The sequence below is a fragment of the Palaemon carinicauda genome, chromosome 10 (genome assembly GCF_036898095.1).
Source record: "Palaemon carinicauda isolate YSFRI2023 chromosome 10, ASM3689809v2, whole genome shotgun sequence".
In the NCBI taxonomy this organism is placed as follows: domain Eukaryota; kingdom Metazoa; phylum Arthropoda; class Malacostraca; order Decapoda; family Palaemonidae; genus Palaemon; species Palaemon carinicauda.
In genome coordinates this window covers 114,225,195-114,237,694 of record NC_090734.1, presented here as the reverse complement: position 1 = coordinate 114,237,694, position 12,500 = coordinate 114,225,195, and the positions used below count along the sequence as shown (strand labels likewise).

The 12,500-nt window shown below is 34.9% G+C and overlaps 1 protein-coding gene across 1 annotated transcript in view; it reads right to left on the bottom strand.

The window, feature by feature from the left end:
• The window catches only part of LOC137648680 (ras-related protein Rab-32-like), a 273,560-nt gene that overhangs the window by 29,366 nt on the left and 231,694 nt on the right, over positions 1 to 12,500 (bottom strand). The gene's annotated exons all lie outside the window — the stretch shown is intronic.

The following is a 12,500-nucleotide window of genomic DNA, read 5'->3' as shown; positions in this document are numbered from 1 at the left end:
AAGTGAAAAATGAACATAGGATTGGAGTAGAGGATCAAATTTACTTGAATCATATAATTAGGGAAATTTCTTAGAAATTGACAATTATCAAAATGAATGAACAGAGGCATCTTGAAATGGTAAAGGTTTCCAAGTTTTGAAACAATAGTTCAAAACTCCTAATTTGCGTATCACTGAAGGAGATGAATATAACAGCATATCTAGGAGTGTACTCTGCACGTTTATCATTTTTTTCAGTACAAAATATCACATTCAAATATCCAGCATGTTACCATTTTCATCATCAAGTTTATCATATAGAGATGACTAAATGACTAATTAGAATATTATAGATTTCATATTTCGTATAATAACAATTTACAAAGTTGATATTGTGATTATACGGTTAATGATATTTCCTCATTAATTTTTTTTTTTTACATGACTAATGCATAGGGATAGAAAATAATGTAAAATCTCGCTCTCACTCTCTTTCTCTCTCTCTCTCTCTCTCTCTCTCTCTCTCTCTCTCTCTCTCTCTCTCTCTCTCCCGTCAGTCAAATGGCTGTAGATGATCAAGGGCGAGAAAAAGAGAGAACGAATACAACTCCGTCTTGCGTTTCATCCACATACAACCATCTAATAGAACATCTCTTTCCTCGGGTATTGAAAATTCCTTTTCTTTTTTCCCCATGATGTTCTCCGACCAACATTTAATAAACACAATTTCCTTATTAGGCTAAAAACTTACCGCCATTGTTACTTTGCGAATCCTCCTCATCTTGCAGCTTCTTTAGGTAATAGCCCCCTTCCTCCGGACTCCTCCTTCGGATCATTCTTCGACGCAGAGGCTAAAAACTTTGCTCGGTTGCACTGCCTCTTCTGCGAAAGCTGTGGAAGGATTTCAGATCTCTTCCCACTGACAAACACTTCCCTCCTTTTACGTCCTGCGTCACTTTTATTTTTTTTTTTTTTTCTTCAATTTTCTTATAACTTTAGTCACTTCTTACGTGTCAAAACTCATCATCATTAGACACTCACTATATCGATAACACAGCTTCTGGTAATGAGCATTTAATGACGCTCTTAATCTAGATTGTACACCGGTTTGTGACTGGCTGGTTGAATTCAGTAAGATATGAAACTAGTGGATGCTTTTCTATTTTGCCGATAACAGAAAATGTGATAAAGCTTGGTCTGTCTCTAGTCAAATGCCAATGTGGACCGAAGTTTTGTTGAAAATGGGAAAGGGAAAAAGCTACGCAGATACTAGGATTTTATCAAGCATACCTACCAATTTTATCGGTAGTCTTACTAAAAGCCAAAGAACAAGAAGGCAAAGAGCTTCAATACACCTAACTGGCCTTATTCCCCAATACCCTACACACTATTCCAAAGATACCTAAATTAAAGTAAGGACCTACGTAAGACAAAGGTAGGTTTAGCGAGCTAATAAAAGCTACTGCATGCCAGCTACAGTTACAAAAGCGTTTGCTAAAATAAAGAAAGCTCTCTACCGGATGCAAGGAAATACTATTTTACTTCTACAAGGAAACGAGAGATCCCACTTCTACTGATCCAGTCATACTCAGGATGAGACAGTGGGATCCTCCTCCGTATCAAGAGCCTCTTTCCGTCAGTCTTCTTTTCGACTGCTCTCTCCGCTGCTACTAGGCCCAGTCTTTTTAGCTGGAGTCTTCTCGTCTTTCTTTTGCTTCCTCTCCTCGGCATTAGGCTCGTCCTTAGCATCCTTGAGCATTACAACCAAGGGCTCTTTATCACGCAGAACTCGCATCTGGTCCAGGATGAAGTAGAAGGCGACGCCAAACACTCCAGTTAGGATGAGTTCTGCAAGCATCGTATGCCTTGTCTTGTGGCTCCTACTTGACAGGAGTACCAACCAAACTGTCAGCCTTTGATGTGTTTACAAGTATGGCTCAGTAAGTAAAAATAAGTATGTTAAGCTCTTTTTATTGAAATTTAATTATGAGGCACCAGAAAATCTATAAGTTCATGCAGAGGATATTTGTTCCAGACTTTGAAAATGGGACTGCACTATAGTTTTGAACGATGGTTAGTTAGCAGAGTTTCGTTCAACTCGGTGCAGAATTTACACGATAACACCTAAATTGGATATTACTGTCTATCAAATGGACCTAGAGAACAAAAGACTTCACTCAAATTTTATAACCTGAAAAGGGATCGAAGAATTAGTTACTAAACGCTGGAAGCAACAGCTATGAAGGACCCCCATATTGCTGATCTGATTGTCACGACAGACACATCTGGAAACCTGCTAGACTCTTTTAGATTTCAAATGTATTTCCCGAGACCGTAAACTGCCCCTCACCGACGATGCTCCGCTTTTCACAGTTGGTCCAAAGACAAGCGGTCGTCACGCATGCGACCATGATAACACCCAGCAAAATTTCGGTGACCATTTTGATCTTCAAGAATAAGGAAACAAACTTCAAAGACCGTCGAAGATGGCGCAGTTTTATAAGTAGGAACTGTCAAAGCCTCAGTGAATGCCACGTGCTCCAGAAGCTTCGGTGGGCTTTTCGTAACTATGTTATTGGGACATAATGATTTGCGTGCTCTTTTCAAAATGAATTATTTCTGAAAACAGTGAAATACAATTTGATTCATGAATGAAAGTGGCATGAAGCAACGTTGCCTGTGGGCAAATGTTTACACAGTCACTATTTCATTAAATGCTTTTACAGGAACACCAAATAGCTGATTCCTCCAAGTTCTATTTCAATTTATGCTATTTGATTCTTATGCGGATAATGTCACTTGGTCATTGAATTTCATCTCTCACAAAATTCACTGAAATATTGATTTCCTGAACTGAAAGAAACCAGACAAATCAAATCTTACAGAAAACAAGTTGGTCTTGCACTGCAGCCTCAACAGGGAACCTGGTGGCGAGAAATATCTAAATTTTCCAATCAGTGGCACCATGCTTCTTGCGGCACAGCAGAAAGATCGTAAACATTTCCATATTCAACTCTGTGTATTGAATATTGAATATTTCCGAAATAATGTTAAACATTGAACTAGTACAAGAAGAAAACACTTTCAAACCTCATTCCAGAGGCGCATTTTCATCGTTCAAAAACAATAGATATTCCTGTTGGCACAAAAATAAAATCCGTTAGGCAGTTTAATAGATAAGCACCGTTACTGCCGTTTGTCTTTGTAGTTCAGAAGTGAAAATCTAGTTTGATAGTGCTGTAAGTTCTAGAGCCTGGAAGAAGTGCTCAAGTCACCCACATAGAGAACAATAGGCTACTCTCGAATACACAAGTTGCCAAAGCTTCTTCAGGCTACGTAGAGTATTTTGCCAATTATATTCTAAATTTTCAGAAGTAGAAACTTGCACGTAGACTAATCAGAGACAGCGTCAAAACTGTCTTGGTCAAAATACCAAATTGTGCCAGTCCTGGATAATGTTCAGTAGTCACAGTAGTCACGTTCGGAAAGAGAATAGCATAGAATGACGACCGCAAACAACTGATGTGTAGGAATTCTGAAAGGAAGGGGGAAGGGGAAGGTCGAGTGGGTTGGTGGGGGATAATGGACTTTACATTGCGAGATACAAAAGAAAACAGTCAGAGAAGAGAAAGCTGATTGGGTACTGAAACAAGAAGGCAGACCTTGTGGTTAGCATAATCCAAGGAGGAGAGGGAGGAGTTTAAGTGAAAAGAGAATGAGACGGCAGCAGAGAGAGAGAGAGAGAGAGAGAGATAAAGGGGGAGGGTGGAGAAGAAGAAGAGAGGGGCAGGACACGTGATGTAATCGGCCTGCAGGTAAGGGGAGACGAAAGGCACGAGGTTCCACACTCAGGCATACCAACGGTGCTTGTATTTTCACAGCTTCCAAAGCGGGTACCTTTTGAGTACCTCAAGTAATCACAGATGGCAATGTGTAAAACAATAATGACAACTCTCTCTCTCTCTCTCTCTCTCTCTCTCTCTCTCTCTCTCTCTCTCTCTCTCTCTCTCTCTCTCTCTCTGTTATTTTTATAATCTTTACACGCTTTCAAAGTTCAAATAAGAGATTTCTAAGTCTGTAATTCTCTTTCACTCATTTTTTTTATGTCATTTCCCCAAATCTCTCTCTCTCTCTCTCTCTCTCTCTCTCTCTCTCTCTCTCTCTCTCTCTCTCTCTTACCCTTTTCCCCTTCGGAGTCGGTCGTTAATCCTTCAAAGGTATCCATGCTCACGAAGACCGGGAGGTGTTTCATCACGTAAGCATCTGAAGAAGAGTCATGCTCATATGATCAGAGCCTTCGCAGGCGAAATTCGAATCTCGTCGATTGTCGCTGGACGCAGATTTAATAGGAAGACTGACATGGCTGAGACATATCGGATAACCTTCCGTTAGAGCCATTGGACCAGACAATAACTATGTTGACTGACACATCATATCCAGAATTGCTTATACCGAGACGAAGATGATTTTTTTAACAACTGTGGATCACGAGGCTTCCATGCCCAAAGTCTAGGTTCTTCTAAAAGAGGGCTTAAAATGTCTATGTCCACACTCTACAACAATCACCCTATACACTGTCAGCATAATATGAATAAGTAATTGCAATAAACAAAATAGAAAACCAACATTATGCTTGTCGGACTTATGAATAAAAAATCTGGTGTCGATTGGCTGATGTTACTCCCGAAGAAGCGCAAGTTAGAAATCTACATAGGCAGACAGAAGTACAAGCAAGAGGAAAAAAGAAAAAGAAAAAAAAAGAAGAAAATTAATCACACAAAAGCACCGATAAGGAAATCAAGCACAACATGATTTGATCCAACCCCAAGAACTGCAGTAATTTTTTTTTCTTTTTTCTGGACAGACACAGGTTACTTCAGACAGCAACGAGTTATGAAATAAAAATCTAAACGTAGTTATAACAAACGATCAACAGTAGTCAATGTTAAATGTTACATTTATCATCGATTATATTTTTTTCAAAAGTAAAAGACATATTTCGACATTTATAAACATATCTTTTGGTTACGTTGTGCCGTCAATGTCTAAACTCGGTGTACAGAACAGTTCAAGGCTTTAAACCAAACAAGACCACTTCAAGTTTGTAAAGCTATGAAGCTCTTCAGTGTCATTCATAACAGTTGATGTATTAGTCAGACTTCATGATATAGATAATTGTGATAAGTAAAATTATCCCTATTTTAAAGTCATCCCATAGCGATAGTTCTTCTTCATTATTTTTTTTATTTTCAAGTCATCTAATTTCAAAAGACAGTATATCACCCATTCTTAATCTGTTAATTATACCCTATAAATCATCTTACACATCCTATAAAGAAGCTTTGTGAACATTAAATTTCTTATGATTATAATTTATTTTATTGTCAAGTTTAAATTCATAGCTGTCTAAGAAGAATCACATGAGGGCTCTGGTTACTGTGGGTCTATCTGCCTGTGAGAGGCTGGAGAAGTCTTTCTTTGATCACGTATATCACCAGAGTGGAAAATATCTGCTAGAGCGTTTCTAAGTTACACTTACAAACTTTGATTTTTTCTTATAGTACTCTCCTACGGTTCTCTCATACTTCTGTTTACCGCCGCCGCTTATTCCATTGAAGATTTAGCAATATATCCCTATCAGCTATTTTAAGTGTTCTTTCCTCCTTACTCCTAAATTTACGAATACCTTCCTGTCCTGTAATATCAAAGTCTTATGGCCAGCCTTAGATTAAAAAGCCTAATTCTCGTTAGGCGAGAAGACTTAATCAAGATTTTTATTCATATACTCTTCATACAGTGGTTGAACTTGACCTTGCATTTGCAGCTGAAGAGTGGTAGATTGTTTAAGAAAAATATTATGGAAAATATAACTATTTTGAAAAAGACAGATAACAATGAAAATAATCTACGAAATTCCTTTGGCTAAATTATGTGCGAACCTTTTTTTCACTTATATTTCCAATGCTATTAATGTATAACTATTCATACCAACGATCTATATAGATCGTTGGTATGAATAGTTATACATTAATAGCATTGGAAATATATATATAAAAAAAAAACTCGCATATAATTTAGCCATAGGAATCTATGTTAGTTGCTGTATAGGCAGATTTATGCAAAAAAAAAAAATATTTATTTGGATAATAATTTATCATCACAAGTAGAAAATAACCACACAGACGTGGAGTTGAAATGGTAGACCGATTTACCTGCACAATCCCTTGGATGGAAGATTTACCTTTCATATTTATGTTTATGTATATGCAACGTCATCCTTATACTTTAATAAGAACCTTTTCAAATAATCTTCATCCCCCTTTTTCGTAATATTAATATGTTCAAATTAGCCATTTATCACATATGGGATGATGTGCGTTCTACATATTTTCCCCATGATTATGACTGATTTCCATGACACATCCACATGTATTTCTTCTATTCCAATATATCTTTGTCTATTCAGATCTATAAAAATCTCTATCCTATTATCATTCATTTGCCTCCACCATCGTTTGGCTTATCAAAAACTGCCATGAAAAACTCTTCTAGAAACATAATCTTTATTCTTACTTGTCTTTTTACCCGATCGAAAGATAATTTTCCTGGTAATGTGTCTCGGCTTATTACCAAAACGCTAACACACCAGCATTCTTTTATTCGTACTTATAGTCTCTGTAATGACACAATAACTAAATCTGTGTGCATAAAGATTCACTGGCACGCCATTTCTATGCACATAAGTAAATGCAAGCTCATAACGGAAAAATTAAAATAAAAAACAAAGAAAGGAATTACTGAAAGGCAAGGCTCAGGCCTTAAAATGTGACAGACATGCCTCTTGAAGGGTGGAACGTAGTGAGTTAAAAAAGAGGGAGGAAAATAATCATGTTTATGAAAATGAAGAAAGAAACATTCTCTGAACTGAACATCTAATAAATTATCAATTTCCTTAGAAATGCAAGAAGAGGTGACCTGACATTTCTTATGATATCACGGGATAATAGGAGGATGTCTTCTCTGAAATTCAATCAAACACCACCTGAAATAGTGGCCAAACATTAGAGGGAGAGCCACCTTGTAGTAGAGAGAAAGAGGCTCAAGATATAATGTAAGACTTTATCAAAAGGGAGCCAGAAAATGAAATACCTCAATGTCATGAAATTACTTCGGACAGGGACAAGTAAGTCCAACCTGAAACTTAAACAATCAAGAAGAAGGGACAATTTGCAACACCCGAATAATGCACGCATTTCCCTAAAGGAATGATTGATTTCAGCGAAGGGTTGAACATCAAGTTGTTGACTGCAGAGGATAAGATAGAAGCAAAACTGGTCTGGCCGAGGCACGAGTGGATGGGATAATACAAGGTCTATAGAGTACTCTATAGACCTTGGGATAATAATATGCTATGGTAGTGTAGTGACTGTTGTTCCTGTTGATGTTTTTGAAGACTGCCTGTCCCCCGTGCCCAGACACGGTCAGCTGAGCATGAGTATAGTATCTAAGGTATCCGTTAAGTAAGGGAAAGGATCCTGTGCAATGTATTCTGTGAGATATACAGTTGTGATAGCAGACTGAATGGTTGATAGAATGAGTAGGGTGTTTAGAAAAGGAAGAGCTGTTGAAAACTTTTGACTATTTGGGAAAAGTGAAGTTGGAGGCTTGCGAGTAAAGGGAAGCTATTACCCTTGGAGTTTTGAGGAAATTCTGACAGATAATATCAATTCCCTATAATTTAACAACAACAGGGGCACTTTAGGATTACTGTAGATGTACATTCAAAAATTAAAGTTGTTTCTCATATTCACATTTTTATTGTAATTATTCATATGATTATAGTTGGGTAAACAAAGTACTTTCTATCTCTTTCAGACTGTCTACTTCTTGTCTTTGAACTGATCTCTGTATATGTATGTATGCAATGATAGTTTTGCACATTTAGACGTGTTTTTCATATTCATATAGGCCATATATAATACACCTCCTAATATCTGGATTCTCCCTACCTCGGGATCAAAAATCAAATAGGAGAAATCGAGTCAAAGATAATAGCTCCTGGTCGGAGCCTTAGTTTCTTGGGCCCAGGTTCGATTCCCTGTCTGATCAGAAGCTATTATCTTTGAGTTGATTCCCCTTTGGGCGTCTGATTCCGAGGCAGAGAGAATCCAGATATCAGGAGGTGTATAGTATATGGCTTATATGTATGTATGTATGTATGTATGTATGTATGTATGTACGTATGTATGTATGTATGTACATTTAGATTTGTATTTAAGGAGTGTTTTTTGTATAATAACGGCTTGACTCAACATTCCCTTACGATGTTGAGTTACCTGGTACAAGACAGAGCCCCAAAGACGAAGGAGTCTGTGGTAGGCAAAGAATGAAGTATCGTCTATCATTCAAACCACACGTCGCCCCACCACTTCTTCGATGCCGACTGACAACCAAAATACCCTTTCGAATTTTTCCTTTTTTTTTTTACGGAGAATTCAGAACTTCATGGATGTATAAGATAGTTTCTCTAATGATTGATGCATTTAAAGTTATACACACATAAATATACATACACACATATACATATATATATATATATATATATATATATATATATATATATATATATATATATATATATATATATATATATATATACAATTATAGAGAAGGATATTAAGAAAAATAAGTTAAAATACCGAACATTTGTATAATCTCTCTCTCTCTCTCTCTCTCTCTCTCTCTCTCTCTCTCTCTCTCTCTCTCTCTCTCTCTCTCTCGTTTAATAAATCTATAGAAAAATTATTATATCAATATCTAATCACTTACACGTATAAGGCCAATGCTAAAGAATGACTGGAATGCTTGGGATGAAAACAGAGAAAACTCATCTGCTTGCTTAATTATTGATAATCAAATTGTGCCTAACCTTTAAATCAATGAATTACAAAAGCTATATCTGGTGAAAGAAATAACCTTGAATTTTCTCTTAGTTAAATTCTAGGCTTAAAGGTTGAAGTTTTCTTTCCAACATGTCACCACAATAAGCATAGAATAGGCCTTGAATAATTTAGATTTCAAAATGCAAGCTGTTGTTAATTGATAATAATCTAATTAACTACATAGGGGTTATTCACATCTGGTATCTAAACGCTTGTTCCCTTTCAATATATGGTCATAGTCTCAATCGAAAATACGTTCAAAAACATCTAAACCTGTTTTGTTCTCTTGCTTAACTTATCATGTTCAAATACAAATAGGCTTGGTGACGAACAAGAGTTACGGCGTCACTGCCAAAATATATTTTCATATATTTGTGTCCTTGTAATTCGTTTAACACAATTTGATAACTACAAAAGAATAAACGAAGATTATTCGAATGAGCTTTATTCAGCTTCTCGTTCTCTTTCCAAAAACCTGGTAAAAGAAAACGTGAAGAATAGGGAGACTATGCTATTTTGATCTCTCTCTCTCTCTCTCTCTCTCTCTCTCTCTCTCTCTCTCTCTCTCTCTCTCTCTCTCTCTCTCTCTCTCTCTCTCTCTCTTATTCTTCATTCAAATCATAATAACAATATCCATTCAGAAAATTATGAAAATTCAAATAAATCCAGATAAAATCATTGCTAAATTTTGAGGTTAAGCTGCATAAAGACTTATCACGCTGAGCATCAGGAGAATAAATCAAATTAAAGATTACATACGATTTCGAGCTGTATATATAATCACGAACCTTAATTTTTAGTGGCATTATTGCATTTACCGCAAACATACAAACTTATCCAGACCATTTAAACTGAAGGTAGATTTTACTAAATTATCTCCTACAACCATTTTTTTTTTTTTGCGTTTATGCTTATAATAAAAAAAAGTTTAACACTTGCTAATGTAATTAGATAATGCAAAGAATCATTATAAAATGGCAATGTACTTTTATCTTTATGCAGTTTTATGTAAAAGAATGATATAAACAAATATCAAGTCAGAACAGGGTGATGGCGGATATTCAGGCGAGAACTATAATCTTCCATTAGTATGCAACACCACATTCGAATGACATCCACGTTTCCTTGCACTGAGGGGAACGATGGAAAAGGACGTCGAGGAGAATATACAACAAAATTCAATATGTCTAAGGAAGGAAAGTTAATGGAAATACAATGAATTATTAAACGCTTCAAACTTCAAAGAGAAGAATTGGATTAAAAGATTTTGGATAAAGCTGAAAATATACGTTTACGGGTTTATTGCCAAACAGGCTAATTTTACTAACTCCTACGAAATATTCATTTTTCTGTACCTTAAGGTTATCATTAGCCAAGCTACAATCCTAATTAGAAAGTCTGTTTCCTACAATTCCAAGGAAAACAGGGAAAGCAGCCACAATCCGAAAAGGAAATAGAGCAGTAACGATTGGACTAAAAAAATAATATAAAAGGATATTAAGACCAGTAATAACATATGATAGAGAAGTCGTAATAAACTATGAAACGAAATTTAATCCACTTGTTCAACAATTCTGAATTCATCAAAAAGGGGAAAAAAAAAAAAACTATAAATATCCCATCATCTCAAAATCGGAGTCTTTCATGTTTACGATTATTTTTCAAAGTGGCTATCATTCCTCATCTTTCTTTTAGATGTTACACATCTCTTTAAGATATCTCTTTAGGAGATTTTCCCTTTGAATTTAAGAATTTAACTATTTTTTCTGCATAAGGTATAACCACTTAGCTGGTGTTTTTTTTTTTTTTTTTTTTTTTTTTTTTGCCTTCACAACAAGGACTAACTTTGTAGTGACCATCAAACTTTCATAATTTCAGAGTCCATGATAAACTTTTCTTTTCTACTTTAGAAATTATCAATAAGTTTGTATTGTAGAGATGTTATTTTATGTCCTTCCCATGCCATGGTAATTTCTAATAATAGAAATTCCGGCATAATACAGGTAGCGTAACCATTTCTTCAAAAATTATATGGCATAACTTCAGTATTTTCATATCTATCCCTATCAAAACTAAAACCAGACTTTGGGTGAGAAATGTTACTTATGGAAGCGTTGTAAACATTATGGGGACTGGGCAGTGAGTGCATGTGGTATTGTAAGCCAGTTATTTTAGCCTCCTAGGAGCGTTATAAACAATGTAGAGGCTGTCAGATGAAAGACCACACACACACACACATACATACACACACACACACACACACACACACACACATATATATATATATATATATATATATATATATATATATATATATATATATATATATATATATATATATATATATGACTAAAGTCTCTCACCATTACCAGCGTTGTGACGAAAACTGGCCAAACCCCAGACATGAATCAGGACATGTCTGAGGCCTTTGTCCTACCGTGGACCAGAAACAGCTTTATGTGTTGTTCGTATATATATATATATATATATATATATATATATATATATATATATATATATATATATATATATATATATATATACATGCACACACACGTATATATATGTATATATATAAACATACACACATATATGTATACAGTATGTATATATATATATATATATATATATATATATATATATATATATATATATATATATATATATATATATGATAAATTTTGCACATTTTTACGTGTTTTTCATATTCAAATAAGCCATATATATTTTTGATACATTAATGTCTGGATTCTCTTAACGACCTCGGGATCAGAGCCCCAGGCGAAATCACACAAAGACAAGAGCTTGGCTCCGGCCGGGAATCGAACCCTGGTCGGCAAGCTTGTAAGTGGGTTAGTCACTGTCTGTACAAGCTTGCCGACCAGGGTTCGATTCCCGGCCGGAGCCAAGCTCTTGTCTTTGTGTGATTTCGCCTGGGGCTCTGATTCCGAGGTCGTTAAGAGAATCCAGACATTAATGTATCAAAAATATATATGGCTTATTTGAATATATATATATATATATATATATATATATATATATATATATATATATATATATATATATATATATATTTATATATATATATACACACGCATATAAATGTATATATATATATATATATATATATATATATATATATATATATATATATATATATATATATTATAATGCACTTATAATGTGTAAATATATATATATATATATATATATATATATATATATATATATATATATATATATATATATATATATATATATATATTTGGGCTCAAGCCATGTCGTCCTGATGGAAGTTCCTAAGGTAGCTTCTAAAGGATATATTATATATCCTTTAGAAGCTACCTTGGGAACTTCCATCAGGACGACATGGTGATCTCACCCAAAAATAGATTTGTTATATAAATTATAATGCACTTATAATTCAGGTTCTTTAGAATACAAACTCAAATGACATAGATTTCCCATTATTTCTAGGTTTTTTTAAATAGTTTTCCTGCTAATCTATGACATTTGAATATAAATTAGATTGGAAAGAAAGCAATCACAGATGAATGCATGTCCAAGAATTGGTTCCTC